This window comes from Canis lupus, chromosome 10 (assembly GCF_048164855.1).
Source record: "Canis lupus baileyi chromosome 10, mCanLup2.hap1, whole genome shotgun sequence".
NCBI lineage: Eukaryota > Metazoa > Chordata > Mammalia > Carnivora > Canidae > Canis > Canis lupus.
Genome location: NC_132847.1, coordinates 33,312,718 through 33,337,136, shown reverse-complemented (window position 1 = coordinate 33,337,136; position 24,419 = coordinate 33,312,718). Strand labels below are relative to the sequence as shown.

The 24,419-nt window shown below is 36.2% G+C and overlaps 1 protein-coding gene across 11 annotated transcripts in view; it reads right to left on the bottom strand.

Annotated features, from left to right (window-relative positions):
- LOC140641448 (uncharacterized) overlaps nucleotides 1–24,419 on the bottom strand; it is a 167,458-nt gene that overhangs the window by 54,741 nt on the left and 88,298 nt on the right. For 2 of the 11 annotated variants that reach the window (XM_072841348.1, XM_072841336.1), the window contains one exon: nucleotides 16,443–16,633. The exons of 3 other annotated variants lie outside the window; for them this stretch is intronic. The gene's annotated coding sequence lies outside the window, so the exon portion shown is untranslated. 6 more of the 11 variants (XM_072841341.1, XM_072841335.1, XM_072841344.1 and 3 more) reach the window with 4 other exon arrangements.

Here is a 24,419-nt window from a genome sequence, read left to right as displayed (position 1 = left end):
ACCCAAAGTTATTAAGTGTGCCACACACAAAATAGCAGAACAGAAAAGTAACTTCTAAAATATTGTTGAAGAGACTTTCTTCCAATGGATAGTCTTTCCTCCTTTATCGAATATTAGTTGCCCATAAAGTTCAGGGTCCACTTCTGGATTCTCTATTCTGTTCCACTGATCTATGTGTCTGTTTTTGTGCCAGTACCACACTGTCTTGATGACCACAGCTTTGTAGTACAACCTGAAATCTGGCATTGTGATGCCCCCAGATATGGTTTTCTTTTTTAAAATTCCCCTGGCTATTCGGGGTCTTTTCTGATTCCACACAAATCTTAAAATAATTTGTTCTAACTCTCTGAAGAAAGTCCATGGTATTTTGATAGGGATTGCATTAAACGTGTATATTGCCCTGGGTAACATTGACATTTTCACAATATTAATTCTGCCAATCCATGAGCATGGAATATTTTTCCCTCTCTTTGTGTCTTCCTCAATTTCTTTCAGAAGTGTTCTATAGTTTTGAGGGTATAGATCCTTTACATCTTTGGTTAGGTTTATTCCTAGGTATCTTATGCTTTTGGGTGCAATTGTAAATGGGATTGACTCCTGAATTTCTCTTTCTTCAGTCTCATTGTTAGTGTATAGAAATGCCACTGACTTCTGGACATCCACATGCAGAAGAATGAAACTAGACCACTCTCTTTCACCATACACAAAGATAAACTCAAAATGGATGAAAGATCTAAATGTGAGACAAGATTCCATCAAAATCCTAGAGAAGAACACAGGCAACACCCTTTTTGAACTCGGCCATAGTAACTTCTTGCAAGATACATCCACGAAGGCAAAAGAAACAAAAGCAAAAATGAACTGTTGGGACTTCATCAAGATAAGAAGCTTTTGCACAGCAAAGGATACAGTCAACAAAACTCAAAGACAACCTACAGAATGGGAGAAGATATTTGCAAATGACATATCAGATAAAGGGCTAGTTTCCAAGATCTATAAAGAACTTATTAAACTCAACATCAAAGAAACAAACAATCCAATCATGAAATGGGCAAAAGACATGAACAGAAATCTCACAGAGGAAGACATAGACATGGCCAACATGCATATGAGAAAATGCTCTGCATCACTTGCCATCAGGGAAATACAAATCAAAACTACAATGAGATACCACCTCACACCAGTGAGAATGGGGAAAATTAACAAGGCAGGAAACCACAAATGTTGGAGAGGTTGCGGAGAAAAGGGAACCCTCTTACACTGTTGGTGGGAATGTGAACTGGTGCAGCCACTCTGGAAAACTGTGTGGAGGTTCCTCAAAGAGTTAAAAATAGACCTGCCCTATGACCCAGCAATTGCACTGCTGGGGATATACCCCAAAGATACAGATGCAATGAATCGCCAAGACACCTGCACCCCGATGTTTCTAGCAGCAATGTCCACAATAGCCAAACTGTGGAAGGAGCCTCGGTGTCCATCTAAAGATGAATGGATAAAGAAGATGTGGTTTATGTATACAATGGAATATTACTCAGCTATTAGAAATGACAAATACCCACCATTTGCTTCAACGTGGATGGAACTGGAGGGTATTATGCTGAGTGAAGTAAGTCAGTCGGAGAAGGACAAACATTATATGTTCTCATTCATTTGGGGAATATAAATAATAGTGAAAGGGAATATAAGGGAAGGGAGAAGAAATGTGTGGGAAATATCAGAAAGGGAGACAGAACGTAAAGACTGCTAACTCTGGGAAACGAACTAGGGGTGGTAGAAGGGGAGGAGGGCGGGGGGTGCAAGTGAATGGGTGACGGGCACTGGGGGTTATTCTGTATGTTAGTAAATTGAACACCAATAAAAAATAAATTAAAAAAAATAAAATAAAATAAAATATTGTTGAAGAGTGTTAGACTGAAAATTTCTTGTTTTTTTCTATTAATAGAGGATCTTTTACATATACTAAAGTGAATCCAAAAAATCAAAATATTTTATCTTTTTTAATTGTAAGTTTCTTATTTTAATTTCAGTTAGTTAACATACAGTGCTATATTAGTTTCAGGAATAAAATATAGTGATTCATAATTCCATACAACACAATAAGTGCATTCCTTAAACCAATCACCTGTTTAACCCATCCCCCCAATGACCTCCCCTCTGGTAACCATCAATTTTTTTCTCTAGAGTTAAGATTCTGTTTCTTTGGGGACGCCTAGGTGGCTCAGCAGGTTGAGCGTCTGCCTTTGACTCAGCGTGATACTGGAGCCCTGGGATTGAGACCCACATCGGGCTGCCTGCATGGAGCCTGCTTCTCCCTCTGCCTGTGCCTCTGCCTCTCTCTGTGTGTGTCTCTCATGAATAAATAAGTAAAATCTCTTAAAAAAAAAATCTGTTTCTTTGCCTCTCTCTCTTTTCATTTGTTTTCTTGGATTCAAATATGAGTGAAGTCATATGATATTTGTCTTTCTCTGGCTTATCTCACTTGGCATTGTACTCTGTAGCTCCATCTATGTCATTGCAAATGACAAGATTTCATTCTGCTTTATGGAATAACATTCCCTTGAATATATGTACCATATCTTCTTTATCCATTCATCAGTTGATGGACATTTGGCCACATTCACATCCTGGCTATTGTAAATAATGCTGCTATAAGCAAAGGTGTGCACGTATCCCTTTGAATTAGTGCCTTTGTATAATTTGGATAAATGTCCCCTAGTACAATTACTCGGATTACAGAGTAGATCTATTTTTTTTAATGTTTTGAGGAATCTCCATACTGTTTTCTACAGTGGCTGCACCACTTTGCATTCTCACCAACAGTGCGCAAGTTTTCCTTTTTCTCCATGTCTTCATCAATACCTTTTGATTTTTGTGTTGTTCATTTTAGCCATTCTGAAAGATGTGAAGTGATATCTCACTGTAGTTTTGATTTGCATTTCTCTGATGAGCAGGGATGTTGAGCATCTAACCATGTGTCCATTGACCATTGGTATATCTTCTTTAAAGAAATATCTGTTCTGTCTTTTGCACATTTTTAATTGGATTTTTTGTCTTTTGGGTATTGGATTGTATAAGTTCTTTATAAATTTTGGACATAAACCCTTTATCAGATATGCCATTTGCAATTATCTTTTTCTATTCCGTTGTTTGCCTCTCAGTTTCGTTGATTGTTTCCTTTGCTGTGGAATTTTTATTTTAACGTAGACCCAATAGTTTTTCGTTTTTGTTTTTTGTTTTGTTTCCCTTCCTTCAGAGACATTTCTAGAAAAAAAGTTCCTAAAGCTGATGTCACAGGTTAGTGCCTGTGTACTCCTTTAGAATTTTCATGGTTTCAAGTCTCACAGTAAGATCTTTAATCCATTTTGAATTTATTTTTGTGTATCATGTAAGATGAAGTGATTTAGTTTCTTTCTTTCATGTTTCCAGTTTTCTCGACATCATTTCTGGAAAAGAATCTCCCCCCCCAACCCCCACAGTGCCTGGATGGCTCAGTCAGTTAAGTATCTACCTTTGGCTCAGGTCATGATCCCAGGGTCCTGGGATTAAGCCCCACATCAGGATCCCTACTCAGCAGGGAGTCTGCATCTTCCACTACCTCTGTCTTTCTCCCAGCTTGTGCACTCTCTTAGTCTCTCTCAAATAAATAAATAAAACCATAAAAAAAAGAGAGGTTTTTTTTTTTTTCTCCTCGGATATTCTTCCCTGCTTTTTTGAAGATTAGTTGGCCATATATCTATGGGTTCATTTCTGGATTTTCTATTCTGTTGTATTGACCTATGTATCTATTTTCGTGCCAGTACCATACTGTTTTATACACTACAGCTTTGTAATAGGACTTGAAGTCCAGAACTGTGATACTTCCAGCTTTTTCATAATTGTTTTGAGTATTTGGAGTCTTGGGTTCTATACAAATTTTAGGATTGTTTGTTCTCGTTCTGTTAAAAAAAAATGCTGTTGGCATTTTGATAGGGATTGGATTAAATGTGCATATTTCCTTAGGTAGTATAGGTATTTTAACAATATTGGTTTTCTAGTCCATAAGCGTGGAATGCCTTTCCATTTCATTGTATCATATATAATTTTCTTCATCGATCTTTTATAGTTTTCAGAGTACAGGTATTTTACTTATTTGTTTAAGTTCATTCCTAGGTATCTTATTTTGGTTGGAGTAATTGTGAATAGGATTGTTTTCTTAATTTCTCTTTCTGCTGCTTCATATTGGTATATAGAAATGCAATGGATTTCTGTACATTGATTTTGTATCCTATGACTTTACTGAATCTATTTTCAGTTCTAGCAGTTTTTTGGTGGAATCTTTTGGACAAGTAAAATATCACGTTCTCTGCAAATAGTGAAGGTTTGACTTCTTCCTTGCCAATTTGGATGCCTTTCATTTTTTTGTTGCTGTCTGATTGTTGAAGCAAGGATTTCTAGTACTATGTTGAATAAAAGTGGTGAAAGTGGACATCCTTGAGTGTTTCCTAATCTTAGTGGATAAGCTCTCAGTTTTTCCCCATTAAGGATGATGCTAGCTGTAGGTTTTCCATAAATGATCTTTATTAAGTTGAAGTACATTCCCTCTAAACCTATTTTGTTAAAGAGCTTTATCATGGAAGTATGCTCTACTTTGCCAAACGTTTTTCTGCATCCATTGAAATGATCATATGGCTCTTATCTTTTCTCTTAGGGATGTGATGTACCATGTTGATAGCTTTGTAAATATTGAACCACTCTTGCAACCCAGGAATAGACCCCCCATCTTGTGGTGAATGATTTTTTTTTAAATATATTGTTGCATTTGGTTAGCTAGTTTTCTGTTGAGGAACTTTGCATCTATGTTTATCAGGGATATTAGCCCATAGTTCTCATTTTCAATGGTGTCTTTATCTGGTTTTGGTATTAGGGTAATGCTGACATCATAGAATTAATTTGGAAGTTTTCCTTCCTCTCTTATTTTTGGAATAGTTTGAAAGGAATAGGGAGGTATTAACTCTTTATGCATTTGGTGGAATTCACATGTGAAGCCATCTAGTCCTGGACTTTTGTTTGTTGGAAGTTTTTTGGGTAGTAATTAAGTTTTGCGGGTTTTGTTTTTAATTTTTTATTTAAATTCAATTTAATTAATATATACTCTATAATTAGTTTCAAGAGTAGAATTTAGTGAATCATCAGTTGCATAAAACACCCAGTGCTCATTACTTCAAGTGCCCTCCTTAATGCCCATCACTCATTTAGCCTATCCACCCACCCACTTTCCCTCCAGCAACCCTTAGATTGTTTCCTATAGTTAAAAGTTTCTTATGATTTGCCTCTCTCTTTGTTTTCATTGTATTTTATTTATTCTTCCCTTGCCTTATGTTCATCTACTGTGTTTCTTAAATTCCACATATGAGTGAAATCGTATGGTATTTGTCTTTTTCTTTCTTTTTTTTTTTGTTTTAGATTTTTAAAATTTATTTATTCATGAGAATACACAGAGAGGAGAGAGAGGCAGAGACACAGGCAGAGGGAGAAGCAGGCCCCATGCAGGGAACCCTACGTGGGACTCGATCCAGGGTCTCCAGGATCAAACCCTGGGCTGCAGGCAGCTCTAAACCGCTGAGCCACCAGGGCTGCCCTATTTGTCTTTTTCTGACTGACTTGTTTCACTTAGCATAATACCCTCTAGCTTCTTTCATGTCATTGCAAATGGCAAGATTTCATTTTGATGGCTGAGTAATACTCCATTGTATGGAATAGATACATAGATATATAGATATAGATAGATAAAGAAGATGTGATATATATCTATATATCTATATGTCACATGTTCTTTATCCATTTTTCTGTTGATGGACATCCAGGATCTTTCTGTATTTTGGCTTTTGTGGACATTGCTGCTATAAATATTGGGGTTCATGTGCCCCTTACTGATTTAGTTTTTTATTGTTGTTTTTGTTTTGCTGGTTTTTGGTCTGTTCATGTTTTCTATTTCCTCCTGTTTTAGTTTTGGTATTTTATGTTTCTAGGAATTTGTCCATTTCTCCTATGTTGTCTAGTTTGTTGGCATATAGTTTTTCATAATATTCTCATTAATTTTTTGTATTTATGTGATGTTGGTTGTTATTTCTCCTCTCTCATTTGTCATTTTATTTATTTGGGTCTCTTTTTATTTCTTGATAAGTCTGACTAAATATATCATTTTTATTGATGGTTTCAAAGAACTTGCTCTTGGATTTATTGATCTGTTTTATCATCTTTTAGTTTCTATCTCATTTATTTTTGCTTTTATCTTTATTATTTCCTTCCTTCTGCTAGTTTTAGGTTTTGTTTACTGTTCTTTTTCTAGCTCCTGTATGTATAATGTTGGTTTATTTAAGATTTTTCTTGCTTCCTCTTTTTAAAAAAGATTTTATTTATTTATTCATGAGAGACACCAAGAGAGAGAGTGAGAGGCAGAGACACAAGCAGATAGAGAAGCAGGCTCCATGCAGGGAGCCTGATGCGTGTCTCAATCCCAACACTCTGGGATCACACCCTGAGCCAAAGGCAGATGCTCAACCGCTGAGCCACCCAGGCATCCTATCTTTCTTCTTGAAGTAGGCCTACATTACTATAAACTTCTCTCTTAGAACTGTTTTTGCCATACCACACTGCAAAGATTTTGGCAGTTGTGCTTTCATTTTCATTTGTTTCCATGTACTTTTTATTTCTTATTTCCTTGTTGACTTATTCTTTGTTTAGTAGTATGTTATTTAACCTCTATGTATTTGTGGCCTTACCAAGTTTTTTCTAGTCTCATCTTGTTGTGGCCAGAAAAAAATGTGTGGTATGGCTTTGATCTTGAATTTGTTGAGGCTTGTTTTGTAGGCTAATATGTGACCTGTTCTGGAGAATGTTCCATGTACCCATGAAAAGAATGTTTTTCTACTCTTTTAGGATGTAATGATCTGAATATATTTATTAAATTCACCTTTTCCAGTGTGTCATTCAAAGCCACTGTTTCCTTGCTGACTTTGTGTTTACATGATCTATCCCTCGAAAAATTCTGTCTTAAAGTCCCCTACTATTGAGGCACCTGGGATGCCCAGTCAGTTAAGCAACTGACTCTTAATTTGGTCAGGTCATGATGTCAGGATTGTGAGAGTGAGAGCCCAAGTTGGGCTCTGGGCTCAGTGGGAAGTCCACTTCTCTATCTCTCTCAATCCCTTCCCCCATTTGTGCTCTGTCTCTCTCAAAAACAAAAAAATAAATATTTGAAAAAGCCCTCTACTATGTTATTATTGATTAATTTCTTTACTTGTTTTATCAACTATTTCTGTATTTGGGTGTATAAATATTTACAGCAGTTATAACTTCTTGTTGGATTGTCCTCTTTATTAATATACAGTGTCCTACTTGTCTCTGTTAAGTATTTGTTTTAAGGTCTATTTTGTCCAATATAAATATTGCTACTCTGGCTTTCTTTTGACTTCCATTTGCATGATAAATATTTCTCCATCCCTTTACGTTCAATCTCCATTTGTTTTTAGGTCTAAAATATTTGGTATTCTTCTTTCCTCAGTCTTGTACAGGCAGCATATAGATTGATCATGGCTTTCTTTGTTTTGTTGTGTTTTGATTTTTGTCCATGCTCTCACTTAACATCTTTTGATTTGAGTGTTTAGTCCATTATATTCAAATTAATTATAGATATGTATTTATTCTTTTATTATTTGTTTTGTGGTCATGTCTGGAGATTTCCTCTGTTCCTTTCATGTTTTTCTTTCATGGTTTGTTGATTTTCTATAGAGATACATTCAGATTCCTCTTTCTTTATTCTTTGCTTATTTATTAGTGGTTTTTGATTCATCATTACTGTTAGGTTTGTCTACAACCTTTTGTGCCTATAGTAGTCTCTGTCAAGTTGATGGCCATTTTAGTTTGAACTCATTATTTCTCTCCTGCCCATTTTTAAGTATACATTGCTATATTTTCTGTCCTTTTATTTTGTGAGTTTTACTGATTTTTTATAGGAATAATCATTTGTTTTTTTACTTATTGTGTATTTTCTACCTTCATACCATCATTTTTGGTCTCCCCTTTCATTCAAAAAGCTCCTTTTAATATCTCTTGCAGGGCTAGTTTTGTAGTTATGGATTTCTTTATTTTTTGTTTGCCTGAGAAATTCTCTCCTTTTCTTCTGAATGATAGACCTGCTGTATAGAGTATTCTTGGCTGCAGATTTTTCCCATTTAGCTCTAGAATATGTCACGCCACTCTCTTCTGGTTTGCAAAGTTTCTACTAAAAAAAATCTCCTGGTAGTCTTCTGGGTTTTCCTTTGTAAGCTACTGTCTTCTTTTGTGTTGCTGCTTTAATTTTTTATTGCTATATTTTGCCATTTTAATTATTATTATATCTTGGTGTGGATCTGGTATTGTTGATTTGATGGGACTTATCTGTGCCTCCTGGATGTGAATATCTGTTTCCTTTCCCAGAATAGGGAAGTTTTCTGTTATTGTTTTTTCAAATAAATCTGCTGCCCCCTTTTCCCTCTCTTCTAAGACTATTATAATACAAATATTATTATACTGGATGGATTCACTGAGTTTCCTAAGTCTGTTTTCATTTTGCATAATTATTTTCTCTCTTATTTGTTCAGCTTGATTACTTTTAATTACCCTTTCTTCTAGGTCATTAATCATCCCTCTGCTTCTTCCATTCTGCTGTTCATTCCATCAAGCTTGTTTCTCATTTCACTTTGAACCCTTTATCTCTTCTATATTATTCCTTATCTCTGTGTTAAGGGTTTCACTCTTCTCAAGGCCAGTGAGTGTTCATATGACCATTAACTTAAATTCTCTATCAGGCATATTATGCATATCTGTTTCATTTAGATCTCTGGCTAATTCTCTATCAGGCATATTATGCATATCTGTTTCATTTAGATCTCTGGCTGTGGCCTCTTCTTATTCTTTCATTGTGATTAACTTCTCTCTCCTCATTTTGTCTGCCTCTTTGTGTCTCTTTCTCTGTGTTGGGAAAGTCAGTTATGTCTTCTGCCCTTGGAAATAGTGACTTTATGGATAAGAGTTTCTGTACTTCCCTGCAGGGCAATGTCCCCTATTTACCAAAACCTGGTACTTCAGGTTAGTATCCTGCATGTACTTATGCCTTCTGTTGTGTTTAAGTCACTTTTCCTTTTAGTGTAATCACTGACTCTCTGCCTGTTATGGGCTGTGTTTGTTCTCTGTGGTGTTAATGGAATTCAGGTGGGCCAGTTCTGAGGGGTTGTGCCTGCAGAACTTGGCAGCAAGGTGGATATGTGAGCAGAATTTGCACTGGGTCACTACTCCTACACCTGATTCCTTAAGGTGCTGTGCCAGCTGAGGGCTCTGGCCTGCTCAAAGTATTATTTTAGAGTTAGTTTTTTAAAAATTGGGAATAGAAACCTATTTCTAAAATTCAGAAGATAAAATTATAATTTTCTGTAAAAATGTCTACAACATAAATTGTATATTTTTTGTAATCAAAATGTGTATCTTACTGAAAATTACCTTATAAAGATTTAAGAACATGGTATTCCTAAGTATAACTACTATGGTAGAATAATTGAGGATTATCTGTATATGTGGATTATAAAATAGCTATTTTTTATTACAGAAAACTCTTTGAAAATTAATGTTTGATGTCTCTATAAATATACACCTATAGAGCTTTTCAAATCGATCCAAAATTTGTGTTGTCCCAGTATTTAGAAAACCAAAGAAAAATGAAAGCAAGCTAAGTCTGAAATTTCTGAGTAAAAAATGATTTAGGTAATAACTAATATAATTTAATTAGAATTGATTGAACTTTTTTTTCAGAAAATGTATACAAAGGTATTTTTCAGATCTTGTTTTGACCTCGTCTGATTTGCAATTAGTCCCAAATTGCACTGTTATTATTTGAGATAATTGTCTTTGTTTAAATAATAAGTGAGTTGCTGTGCATTAATCTCTTTAAATATAATGCAAAACTGAAGTTTCCATTTTGGGGAAAGATTTATCTAATAATGTAGATTTGAGTAGCGGGATATATATTTTCAATTGAAAAGTGAATAATTACATTCACATTTCTAATGTAAGGGTGAATAAATTGGTACTGTTGAGCTTCAAAGTGAGAACAGAAAGGATTCTTCAGATACTAAAATAGGAAAGATTAAAAAATGGAGCTACAGGGGTGGGGCAAGATGGCAGAAGAGTAGGGTCCCCAAGTCACCTGTCCCCACCAACTTACCTAGATAACTTTCAAATAATCCTGTAAACCAATGAATTCGGCCTGAGATTTAAAGAGAGAACAGGTGGAAAGCTACAGAGAGAAGAGTTCGTGCTTCTAACAAGGTAGGAAGATGGAAATAAATAAATAAATAAATAAATAAATAAATAAATAAATATCAAGTGGGGGAGGGGCCCTCGTGAGGAGCTGAGCTAAGGGGGTGTGGGGGGTGGCGGGGTGGCAAAAGCCTCCAGGACCAGAAAGCCCAGTACCGGAGAAGCAGGAACTTTAATCATCCGCACCAGATTCTTCCCAGAGGGAAAGGCAATGACAGGGAACTCGAGCAGAACCACAGGAGGGGCCGTGGGGCCTCCAGGTTCCCGGGGTCACTAACAAAGGAAGTGGGCCCAGGAGAGAGCGCCACAGACTGCAGGCCGAGCTCAAGAAAGGGCTGGAGTGCTCACCAGGCGGGGCCTCGGGAGCAGCTCAGATGGTGGCTCTGCGGCGCAGGGGGCTGTGCCGGCCCCAGGAGCACAATTCCAGCAGCGCAGGCCCCAGATCCCAGGGTGCTGGGGGACACAGCCCAGGATCCTGTGCTCTCCCAAGGACAGGCAGAGGCCGGGAGGGCCCAGAACATGAAGGACGCTTCTGCCACCAGTGCCCCCAGCTGTGCACATCAGCGTCCTCCGCCCCCGGAGCATCCAGGCCAGGACATACTAGGAGCTGCAGTAGTTAATGCGGGAGCTGACTCCAAGGCTGGAGAGCTGGTCTCCACCAGTGGGGTTGTTCCTCCTGGTGTCACCCTGAGCCTGGGAAGGCGCGGGGCCACCAGGGAACAGGGAGTAAACAGCTCCCACTGAGCCCAGCACCTGGCAGAGGGCGGGAAAGCTCCCCCAGGTGCACACACCTGAGAACCAGCACAGCAGGCCCCTCCCCCAGAAGACCAGCTGGAAGGAGGGGGGAAGAGCAGTTCTTGACTCAGCAGCGCTGGAAAGCTCCAAGGGAAGTCAAGGGATTTATAGTATATAGAACCAGAAGATACCTCGCCTTGTTTTTTTGTTTGTTTTTGTTTGTTTTTTCTTTTCTTTTTCTTTTTCTTACTTTTTCCAGTACAACTCGTTTTTAGCCACTCCGCACTGAGCAAAATGACTAGAAAGAAGAACTCACCACAAACGAAGGAATCAGAAACAGTACTCTTTCCCACACAGTTAAAGAATTTGGATTACAATTCGATGTCAGAAAGCCAATTCAGAAGCACAATTATAAAGCTACTGGTGGCTCTAGAAAAAAGCATAAAGGATTCAAGAGATTTCATGACTGCAGAATTTAGATCTAATCAGGATGAAATTAAAAATAAATTAAACGAGATGCAATCCAAACTTGGAGGTGCTAACAATGAGGATTAATGAGTAGAAGAAAGAGTGAGTGACATAGAAGACAAGTTGATGGCAAGGAAGGGAGCTGAGGAAAAAAGAGAAAAACAAAAGATCATGAGGAAAAGTTAAGGGAAATAAATGACAGCCTCAGGAGGAAAAAATCTATGCTTAATTGGGGTTCCAGAGGGTGCAGAAAGGGACAGAGGACCAGAAAGTGTATTTGGACAAATCATAGCTGAGAACTTCCCTAAGTTGGAGGACAGAAACAGGCATTCAGATCCAGGAGATAAAGAGATACCCCTTAAAATCAATAAAAACCTTTCAACACCTCAACATTTAATAGTGAAACTTGCAAATTCCACAGATAAAGAGAAAATCCTTAAAGCAGCAAGAGACAAGAGATCCCTAACTTCTATGGGGAGAAAAATTAGATTAGCAGCAGACCTTTCCACAGACACCTGGCAGGCCAGAAAGGGCTGGCAGGATATATTCAAGGTCATAAAGGAGAAGAACATGCTGCCAAGAATACTTTATCCAGTAAAGCTCTCATTCAGAATAGAGGAGAGATAAGAACTTCCAAGATAGGCAGAAACTGAAAGAATAGTGACCACCAAACCAGCTCGGCAAGAAATCTTATGGGGAACTCTGTAAAAGAAAAAGGAAGTCCATAAAAATAATCCACAAAAACAGCTACTGAATAGGTATTATGATGATACTAAATTCATATCTTTCAATAGTAACTTTGAATGTGAATGGGACAAATGATCCCCTCGAAAGAAGCAGGGTTTCAGACTGGATGAAAAAGCAACACTCATCTATTTGCTGTCTATAAGAGACTCATTTTAGACCTAGGGACACCTCCAGCCTGAAAATGAAAGGTTGGAGAACCATTTACCATTCAAATGGTCCTCAAAAGAAAGCAGAGGTAGCAATCCTCATATCAGATAAATTAAAGTTTATCCCAAAGACTTTAGTAAGAGATGAAGAGGGACGCTATATCATACTTAAAGGATCTATCCAACAAGAGGACCTAACAGTCATGAATATTTATGCCCCTATTGTGGGAGCTGCCAAGTATATCAAGCAATTAATAACCAAAGTTAAGACATACTTAGATAATAATACATTTATTCTGGAAGTCTTCAACATGGGGCTTTCTGCAAATGACAGATATTCTAACCACAACATCTCCAAAGAAACAAGAACTTTAAATGATACACTGGACCAGATGGATTTCACAGGTATTTACAAAACTTTCCATCCAAATGCAACTGAATACACATTCTTTTCAAATGCACATGGAACTTTCTCCAGAATAGACCGCATACTGGGTCACAAATCAGGTCTTAACAGATACCAAAAGATTGGGATTGTCCCCTGCATATTTTCAGAGCATAATGCTTTGAAATTGAACTCAATCACAAGAAGAAATTTGAAAGAAATTCAAACATGTGGAGGTTAAAGACCATCTTGCTAAAAGATGAAAGGGTCAACCAGGAAATTAAAGAAGAATGAAAAAGATTCATGGCAAGTAATGAGAATGAAGATACAATCATTCAAAATCTTTGGGATACAGCAAAAGCAGTCCTAAGAGAGAAACACATCGCAATACAAGCATCCCTCAAAAATTTGGAAAAACCCTCAAATATACAAGCTAACCTCATCTGTAAAAAATCTGGTGAAGGAACAGCAAATAAAACCTACACCCAGCAGAAGAAGAAAGTTAATAAAGATTCAAGCAGAACTCAATGAAATAGAGACCGGAAGAACTGTAGAACAGATCAACAAAACCAGGAGTTGTTTCTTTGAAAGAATTAATGGCTAGATAAACCATTAGCCAGCCTTATTAAAAACAAATGAGAGAAGACTCTAATTAAGAAAATCACAAATGAAAAAGGAGAGATCACCACCAATACCAGGAAATACAAATGACTTTAAAAATATATGATGAACAGCTATACACCAATAAATTAGGCAATCTAGAAGAAATGGATGCATTTCTGGAAAACCACAAATTACCAAAACTGAAACATGACGGAATGGAAAACCTGAATAGGCCAATAACCAGGGAGGAAACAGAAGCAGTCATCAAAAACCTCCCAAGACACAGAAGTCCAGAGCCAGATGGCTTCCCAGGGGAATTCTATCAAATGTTTAAAACAGAAACAATACCTATTCTACTAAAGCTGTTCCAAAAGATAGAAAGGGATGGAATAGTTCCAAACTCGTTTTATGAGGCCAGCATCACCTTAATTCCAAAACCAGACAAAGACCCTGCAAAAAGGAGAATTATAGAACAATATCCCTGATGAACACAGTTGCAAAAATTCTCAACAAGATACTAGCCAATAGGATCCAACAGTACATTAAGATTATTCACCATGATCAAGTAGGATTTATCCCTGGGATGCAAGGTTGGTTCAACACTCGTAAAGCAATCAACTTGATAGATCATATCAACAATAGAAAAAACAAGAACCATATGATCCTCTCAATAGATGCAGAGAAAGCATCTGACAAAATACAGCATCCATTTCTGATCAAAACTCTTCAGAGTGTAGGGATAGAGGGAACTTTTCTCAGCATCTTAAAAGCCATCCATTAAAAGCCTATAGCACATATCATTCTCAATGGGGAAATACTGGGAGCCTTTCTCCTAAGATCAGGAACACAACAGGGATGTCCACTCTCACCATTGCTAATTCAACTTAGTACTAGAAGTCCTAGCCTCAGCAGTCAGGCAACAAAAAGAAATAAAAGGCATTCAAATTGTCAAAGAAGAAGTAAAACTCTCCCTCTTTGCAGATGGCATGATACTGTATATAGAAAACCCACAAGACTCCACCTCAAAATTGCTAGAACTCATACAGCAATTCGGCAGTGTGGCAGGATGCAAAATCAATGACCAGAGGTCAGTGGCATTTCTATACTCTAACAATGGGACTGGAGAAAGAGAAATTAAGGAGTCAATCCCATTTGCATTGCACCCAAAAGCATAAGACACCTAGGAATAAGCCTAACCAAAGAGGTAAACGATCTATATGCTAAAAATTACAGAACTCTTCTGAAAGAAGTTGAGGAAGACACAAAGAGATGGAGAAATATTCCATGCTCATGGATTGGAAGCATTAATATTGTGAAAATGTCTATGCTCCCCAGGGCAATTTACACATTTAATGCAAGCCTTATCCAAATATCATGGACTTTCTTCAGAAAGTTGGAACAAATCATCTTAAGATTTGTGTGGAATCAGAAAAGACCCCGAATAGCCAGGGAATATTAAAAAAGAAAAACAGAGCTGGGGGCATCACAATGCCAATTTCAGGTTGTACTACAAAGCTGTGGTCATCAAGACAGTGTAGTACTGGCACAAAAACAGACACAAAGATCAATGGAACAGAATAGAGAATCCAGAAATGGCCCCTCAACTCTATGGTCAACTAATATTCGACAAAGCAGGAAAGACTATCCACTGGAAAAAGGACAGTCTCTTCAATTAATTGTCCTGGGAAAATTGTACAGCCATTTGCAGAAGAATGAAACTACCATTCTCTTATACCATATACAAAGATAAACTCAAAATGGAAGAAAGATCTAAATGTGATGCAAGAATGCATCAAAATCCTAGAGAATACAGGCAACACCCTTTTTGAACCAAGCCACAGCAACCTCTTGCAAGATACATCTATGAAGGCAAGGGAAACAAAAGCAAAAATGAATTATTGGGGCTTATTCCAGATAAAAAGCTTCTGCACAGCAAAAGAAACAGTCAACAAAACTAAAAGACAACCTACAGAATGGGAGAAGATATTTGTAAATGACCTATCAGATAAAGGGCTAGTATTCAAGATCTATAAAGAACTTATTAAACTCAACAGCAAAGAAACAATCCCATCATGAAATGGGCAAAAGAGAAATTTCACAGAGGAAGACCTAGACATGGCCAACAAACACATGAGAAAAACACATGAGACACACCTCTTGTCATCAGGTAAATACAAATCAAAACCACAATAAGATACCACCTCACACCAGTGAGAATCATGAACATTATCAAAACAGGAAACAAATGTTGGAGAGGATGTGAAGAAAGGGGAATCCTCTTGCACTGTTGGTGGGAATGTGAACTGGTGCAGCCACTCTGGAAAACTGTGTGGAGGTTCCTCAAAGAGTTAAAAATATAATTGCCCTATGACCCAGCAATTGCACTGCTGGGGATTTACCCCAAAGATACAGATGCAGTGAAATGGCAGGACACTGCACCCCAATTTTTATAGCAGCAATGTCCACAATAGCCAAACTGTGGAAGGAGCTTCGGTGTCCATCGAAAGATGAATGGATAAAGAAGATGTGGTTTATGTATACAATGGAATATTACTCAGCCATTAGAAATGACAAATACCCACCATTTACTTCAACGTGGATGGAACTGGAGGGTATTATGCTGAGTGACGCTAGTCAATTGGAGAAGGACAAACATTATATGTTCTTATTCATTCGGGGAATATAAAAAATAGTGAAAGGTAATAAAGGGAAAGGAGAGAAAATGAGTGGGAAATATCAGAGAGGATGACAGAACAAGGGGAAACGAACAAGGGGTAGTGGAAAGGGAGATAAGTTGGGGGTGTGGTGACTGGGTGACAGGCACTGAGGGGGGCACTTGATGGTATTAGCACTTGTTGTTATGCCATATGTTGGCAAATTGAACTCCAATTAAAAAAAATGGAGCTACATATGTCTAAACTTTATTGTAAGAAAGCCCCAATATTAGAACACAAGATATACAATGTACATTTATTTTTTTCTTTTTAAGATTTTATTTATTTATTAGAAACAGAGAGAGAGGCAGAGACAGGCAGAGGGAGAAGCAGGCTCCATGCAGGGAGCCTGACGTAGGACTCGATCCAGGGCGTCCAGGATCACACCCTGGGCTGAAGGCGGTGCTAAACCGCTAAGCCATCGGGGCTGCCTCTACAATGTACATTATTATTGATTTTGAAATCACCACCTTTAGACCAGCTTGCAGGTTGATTTTACAATCCTATTAAACATGGAAATATAATTTGAAAATGTAATTAACAAAATATCCTCTCTTAAAGGAAATATATTTGACAATTCCTTAATCTATTTTGTTTGTAACATATGGATCAATGAAATGTAAGTTTCTTAGAAACTAAATAATTTTAGAAAAAGGGCAGAAGAGAGCCTGGAAGTTATCCTGTCTACTTCATCTACCCAGAAGCCTAGCCTTATGTCAAACAGCAAAAACATATTCCTTGAATGAAGAAACCTAATTAAGCTGTTACTGCTTGTATGAACGACTGTCTGCACAAAAGTCAATGACAAATGTGGGACAATTATCTTCAATGTAACCTCTTCTACACCTAATAGTTTAATTACTTTAAATACATGTCTTAATTTTATGGGTCATTTTTGCCATTAGCCTGTAAATATATGTTGTAAAGGGCTTAACTTGTCTTTCAGTGTAAAGCCAAACTTTATGTTACAGGGCTAATATAAATACATAATAATATAATAAATATACATAAAGTACAAATGGATCAAAGGCAATCTATAGTAAAAATAGACCTTTCCAGGTAATCAAAATTCCTGCACCATCCCCAGATATAATCACTATTAAATGCATCTGTTTTACTAAAAAATAGTGTACATACGTGTAAGTATGGTCATTCTATCATAAAGTATATTTTTCACTTAAAAGTACATATTTCAAGGCTTTTCCTCTATTAAAACATATTACTTGATTTCATATTCTAACATAAAAATAATTCAAGCATACAGAATTGAGGTTTCATATCGAAGCTATATTCTACTAGTGGACATTCATGTTCTTTTAATTTGTATACAATTGTAAGCTGTTCTACATAATACATTTTTATACTCCTGATTGTGTCATCTGTAACCTGTGATTATACATGATAAATTCTGACAAGTGGAACAGTTTAATAAAAAGTAATGTGAATTTGTTATATAACATATTGGTAATAGCCTTTAAATATTGGAACAATTCGCAAAAATATCCCTTAGTATGTGAGAACTGTTTTCCCATAATCTTTATAAACTTATCATTAATCATTTTAGTATTTAACAATTTAATTGGTAATACAAATAATTAGTTTTATCAGTGCCCTTTAAATATATGTCATGACCTGAGCCAGAACCAATAGTCAGCTGCTTAACCAACTGAACAATCCAGGCACCACTGAACTTGGCTTTTTCTAACATTATCTTTCTACAACACAGCTAGGAAACTGCTGTGAGAACCATTCCACAAGGTAAGTATGCCCATTCTAATTATGCATTAAAATATCAAGCAAACAAGCACAAACTGGGTCTGTCGCTTATTGTAACCAATGTGAGATCTCTGTGCCAGAACTCCATACAATATCTCATCCCATAAGGTAACCTCTAACCAAGAAGCAATTCAGGACATCTGGTATCAGTGCTTAGTAAGACTGCATTTAACAGATAAAATATCTGGTATTCTTTTTTCCTCAGTGCTCTCCTTTGAAGAAGGATTGAAGGGCATTGCAACATTCTTCCTCAAAACAAAACAAAACAAAACAAAACAAAACAAAACAAACAAAAAACCCTCCACCTTAATCAGCGTACTTTGGGTCTGATTATAGAATTAGGTTTGTTTTTTTAAGATTTTATTTATGTAATCATTAGAAACACAGAAAGAGAGGCAGAAACATAAGCAGAGGGAGGAATAGGCTCCACGCAGGAAGCCTGATGTGGTACTTGATCCTAGGACTCCGGGATCATGCCCTGAGCCAAAGGCAGTCTCTCAACCACTGAGCCACCCGGGCATCCCTAGAGTTGCATTTAAAAAGGGAATGATTCCAATTTACTTTAAAATTTTTAATTACATAAATGAAGTATCATCCTAGATGGAAGCCTATTTTGTCCTTAGCTCCTAAGTCTATTACCTCTATTCTTTGTCCTCCTAAATACCATTTGATTTGCTTGGCCAGAATCCAATGAAAATTTAATATTGAGATCTATGTTATCTTCTTTGCTCTCTCACCCACTCTAGCCCAAAATATTTCATTAAATAATACTTTTAGGTATGTATAAATAGGATTCAGTTAAAGAGCCCAAATAAACACATAGCAAATTTGCCATCAGCGCCTTTTACTTGCTTCCAATTTTCTGCAGTTTTATTTTAACCTAAATCTTACACTATTCTGCTTAAAGATAAGGCTCATACCACTGCCTCACAATGATATTCAAATACAGTGTTCAGTCATTATGGCAATTAGACAATTTAAACGTAGTTTTTAAAAATATTTATTTACTTGAGAGAGTATTCAAGGGAGAGGGGCAGAAGAAGAGAGAGTCTTAAGCCAACTCCACACAGTGTGGAGCCTGATGCAGGGTTTGATCTCATGACCTTGAGATCATGAACTGAGTTGAAACCAAGAGCTGGACACTTAGCCTACTCCACTACCCAGGCACCTCTAAAACAGTTTTTAAGATAGATTTATTCTTTTAGTGGAATATATTAGCATCTGGTATAAATATCTAAATAATTTTCTTTATATTAAGTTCACATCCATTCTTTTTTTAACCTCATTTAGTAATGCTTTTATTTTACACTACTAAATTATTTCCATATGCTCACTTTCTGTGATTAATAAAATGTCCTAGAAAAATATAAAATCCTGACTTAAAATCAAATATCTTTTATTTTGTAGGCTAGAAGCACATTCTATATTAAGCATAGCCACTTGAGTTTTAATGTATACTTAGAGAAACAGGACCCATTTATTTATTATTAGCAGCTGAAAATGAAAGCTGTTGCTGGAGGTCTTCAGTTACATAAAGAGGTATCAAACTTCACATGTTAAATGTAATCAGTGTGTACAGTCATCATTTCCTGCAAGCCAAAGGAATCATATCGAGTACCTCTAGCCACTGAAAATAATTCAGTGTTCACTTCAGTTCATATGTTATCAGGACTCACATGTATTAAAAATATATTTATTGTTATTTTGTTTCAATTTTTAAAGGAACCCCTGTAATGTCATCTGTATTATCCGTTGGCGTTGGGCACTAGTTGTCTGTTTTGCTTTCTTCTATATTTAAGCAGAAAACTAAAAGATAGCCAAGTGTGTCAGAGCTGAGTATATTTTTTCATATTAAATTTTCTTAGAAATATGCAATGTGCAAGCAATCAGGAGTAATGCTTTAACATACTTAATCTTAAGTATCAAGCTACAGCCTACTTTTCCCTAATACACTTAAAACCATATGGTTGTTTCTGTTTTTGGTGTCAATTTGGTTGGATGGGCAATACTTAGGCACAACATGAGACATTTTCATTGATTCTTAAAAGGTCTTTATTCACACTTGAGCTAAAGCAGCTGGTGGAGGGTTAGAGAGCACTCAAGTCACCAAATCTCTGGATATTGCTTTCTGCTGCACCATCTGTGCCCTGTTAAATATTCTTGATTTTTGCCAAGTTTGGGCCAATTTATATGTTAAGTCAGCTACTGAAATCAGGATCCAAGAAGCTTCAGGGAGAAAAAAAATGATATTACACTGCACAACTCTTATACATTAATCATTAGTATTAAAATGGGACATTCAAGTACTGCCACTCAGAAGACCATTGTGAGAAATCAGGCTCCCTGGATTTTGGGAGGACTGTGAATGTGAATTATTTTTCAGAACCTTCACCCCAGAGAAATGTACCCCATCCTAATCTTTCAAGATAGTGAATTCTGTATGGGAGGCTACAAAGAGCTGCAGACTCAAGTCTGTTACAAACACTTTTTAATCTTCTCTGCACCATAACCTAGTAAGACCTAATATAGTGGCTAATTATTTTGGTAGCTTAACAATTTTACAGTCTTGTACCTGACAACAGCTTCAAATAACACAGATTAGCAGTGTGTAACTTCTCATTTTAAGAAGTATAGCATTCTAAATTGCCACTTGGAATAAAGACTCAAATTAGGAGTCCTGCTCCTGCTTTCCTGCTCTTGAGATATTGATTTTCAACAGTGAATAAGAATTGTGTTATTTCAAAATTAAAAGGAAGTCTTAGGATATACAAGTCAATTTGTTACATTCTTAGAATCCTTTGACTAAATTAGATATAAAGTTTCATTGAGACTAATAGGTGTGGAAAACACTAAGAGTCTGGATATTTTAAAGACTGAATAAAGAAGAAAAACAAAAAAAGAGCAGCAGATGATTAAGAAATAACAGTAGAATAAAAAAAAAGTATGTAGAGACATTTCCTCTGAGTATTTAGCAAAACTATAATATGAAATAATACCTAATCTTTTTTTAAGATTTATTTATTTATTCATGAGGGAGAGAGGTAGAAACATAGAGGGAGAAGCAGGCTCCCCATAGGGAGCCTGATGCAGGACTCAATCCAGGATCCCAAGATCATGCCCCTGAGCCAAAGGCAGACAGACACTCAAGCACTGAGCCACCCAGGTGTCCCAAAATAATACTTAATCTAATTGGAATTTTATTTACTGAAAGATCAATGTATTCTAATATAACTAATGAAACTGATGTTAGCTAATAGTTGCCAATTATCTTCTATGTGCCCAGTACTGTACTGAATTCATTAATTCATTATCTCATTTTGTCTACTCAAACCATACAAGAGTATACACTCTTAAGTATGCATTAAAAGCCATATATTGCAGTGTCTTATACACAAAAGGTAGTAACAATTTATTTACTGACATCAAAGCCATTTCAAATCATTCACTGCCAAAAATGTCTATTAAATCATATACAAGTGTCTTAATCATGAGTTCAACAATCATCTTATATTATCTGAGACTATAACTTCTCACATCCCATATTATAAAAGACTTAAACTATTTTTTTCTTTACATTGCTCTGAAATGTGTGGTAACATATTCTACAAAGAGATAGCATTCAGTATCTAGTCCACATAAAAACAAAGATAAAAACTTTGGCCTCCTACCAAAATATCAAAGCAAATTGGCAAAGCATACCTTTAGAATTATTTAAAAATCTGCCAAGTTTTCAATGCTTACAGCTAAAACAACAATATTCTCTAGGATTAAATGTTTAGTTTTATTTGCCACAAGTAAAGCAATGAATCACTTAGTCTCTACTGGGATGTCCAGGCATCTTTGTCATGATTGTCAAGATTCAAATGTTAAAATTAAGTTTTAAAGTATTCCAGGAATCAGAGATATTATGTTAAATAATCTGAATAGCTCAAAGGTTCTTTTTAAAATATTTTATTTATTTCGAGAGAAAGAGAGAGAGAGAGAGAGAGAGAGAAAGTGAGCCAGCAGGGGAAGGGGCAGAGAGAGAGAGAATTATAAGCATATTCCTCTAAGACTGTGGAGTTGGCCACAGGGCTTGATCTCACGACATTGAGATCACAACCTGAGCTGAAATCAAGTCAGACACCCAACTGACTGAGCTACCCAGGCACCCACAGAGACTGTGGTTTTTAAATTATTTTTAAGTTTGAGAAATAAAAACATGCATTTTCTTAAAGGAAGTAAATATGAATTTCAAAATTCAATACGATCTAAAAGTTTCTGAGAAATCACCATAAATAATACTAAAATTGGGAAAATTTATTGAGTTTATGTAATGCCTCCAGGCTAGAATACCAAACTATAATGTAAAATTAAAATTCACACACACACACAAAATATTCCACTTGTAATTTTTTCTCAAATGCACAATTTTCCCAGTTTATGACTGGTAAAAAGTATAGCAAAGTAGAATAATGTATATTTTTAAGTAACAATTCAAGTATGGAATTACCCAAATTGCCTTCTATAAGACAATCACAATCAGTAGACATCATGTACTTCAAGCAGGATCTAAATGATCTCTTCACTATCTTTAAATTATTCCTCTATTCTCCTAGCTCTTTTTGTCCTCTTTCCTACCTCTTCCCTCCAAATTTTTCCATTTTTTCTCCAAAGGCTAAGTTATGTTACTTAAAATATAAAGTAAGGGACAACTGAAAATGATCTATATTTTATATCATAATTAATTCAATATGATTTTCATAGTGACTTTTATTTACATCTGCCAGAATACCACAGTCTTTCTGGGATTTTACATGAGATATAATTTTGAAAACAACTTTAGAATAGTATTTTGATGTTTTAAGACTCTCATAGTTGTCTTAAAGCTACATAATTGTGCTCAGAGACTTTAAAAAACAAAATAATTGCTAACATTTGAAAGGTTTGTTCTCTAAAAACAGGAATAAACGTTGAGGATTAAACAAAATAATACTTAACTGATAGTATGGTTTATAGTCTTCTGCATGACTTAAAAATGTATAGTCCTGGGTGCCTAGGTTGATCAACTGGCAACACTTGATTTCAGCTCAGGTCTTGATCTCAGAGGGGTAAGTCCAAGTCCTGTGTTGGGTGCTACATTGGACATGGAGCCTACTTAAAAAAAAAAAGAAAAATAGACTTCCGAGAAAATTTGACTAAGTTTAGGCATGATTTTTTTTTCTATATTGGAGGAAAACCTAGAGTATTATTAAGGAAATGAACTTGCCATATTGCAGTACTTCAAGGCATTGCATTATTTGCTGTTTTTGTATACAGTTGATTTTTAAAAGGATGAAAATATATTTCAAAAATATCATGGATATAAAACATTCAAAATTAAGGGTTACACTTGTCCCAAAAGAACATTTTGAAAGAAAGAGGTGAATTGGTCAATATTATAATTTAATACTAATATGTGTGTGTTAGAAGAATCATTTTCTAAAGAAATAAAAATGATTCTCTGGATTCTCAAGACCAAAGAGTAAAAGACAATCGATGTATCTTCCTGGTAATTTCCACATAAGTTATACTGAGTAAGGTGGCTGGTATAATCGATTTGCTCAAAGCTGATTCTTAAGATTACTAAGAAAAAGAAGCTAATAGCTCAAAATAAAAATTTAGAACCACTTTAATGTCTTTTTAAAAATAACTTACTTAGAGAATAACAGGTCCATTCTAAGTTACTTTTAAGTAAATAGTCTTCATCTTGATTTAAATATATGAAGTTTCAGGAATACAGATTATTGTTTACTTTTCCATAGTAATTAGTATTTTCACTGATATCTGAAACACAGAATACCTGATAATGGTAATAATTTTTTTAAAGATTTTATTTATTTATTCATGAGAGACAAAGAGAGAGGGAGAGGCAGAGACACAGGCAGAGGGAGAAGTACTCTATCCCGGGACTCTATCCCGGGACTCCAGGATCACGTCCTGGACCAAAGGGAGGCATTACCACTGAGCCACACAGGGATCCCTGATAATGATAATAATTTGTTTAAAAACATAAATTATGAAAGTTCTCTTTATCTGAAGTAATGGCTAGCCCTCCTGCTGGTACATGAGGCAAATTTTAGATGAATTGATTTCTGTGCAGCCTAAAATCAGTGGAAACCACTATTTTCCAATAATACTTTCTGTTTTGTTAGAATTTATTTTCAGAGTAGAAAGAAAAATATTTTGAAGAAATATAGACAAGTTCATTATCTCATTATTAAAAGGTACTGTCATGTTTCTCATTCAACAAAACCAAGACTCAAAATATTTTCTTTTTTTTTTTTTTAATTTTTATTTATTCATGATAGGCACACAGTGAGAGAGAGAGGCAGAGACACAGGCAGAGGGAGAAGCAGGCTCCATGCACTGGGAGCCTGACGTGGGATTCGATCCCGGATCTCCAGGATCGCGCCCTGGGCCAAAGGCAGGCGCCAAACCGCTGCGCCACCCAGGGATCCCTCAAAATATTTTCAATCATACTTCTAAATGCCA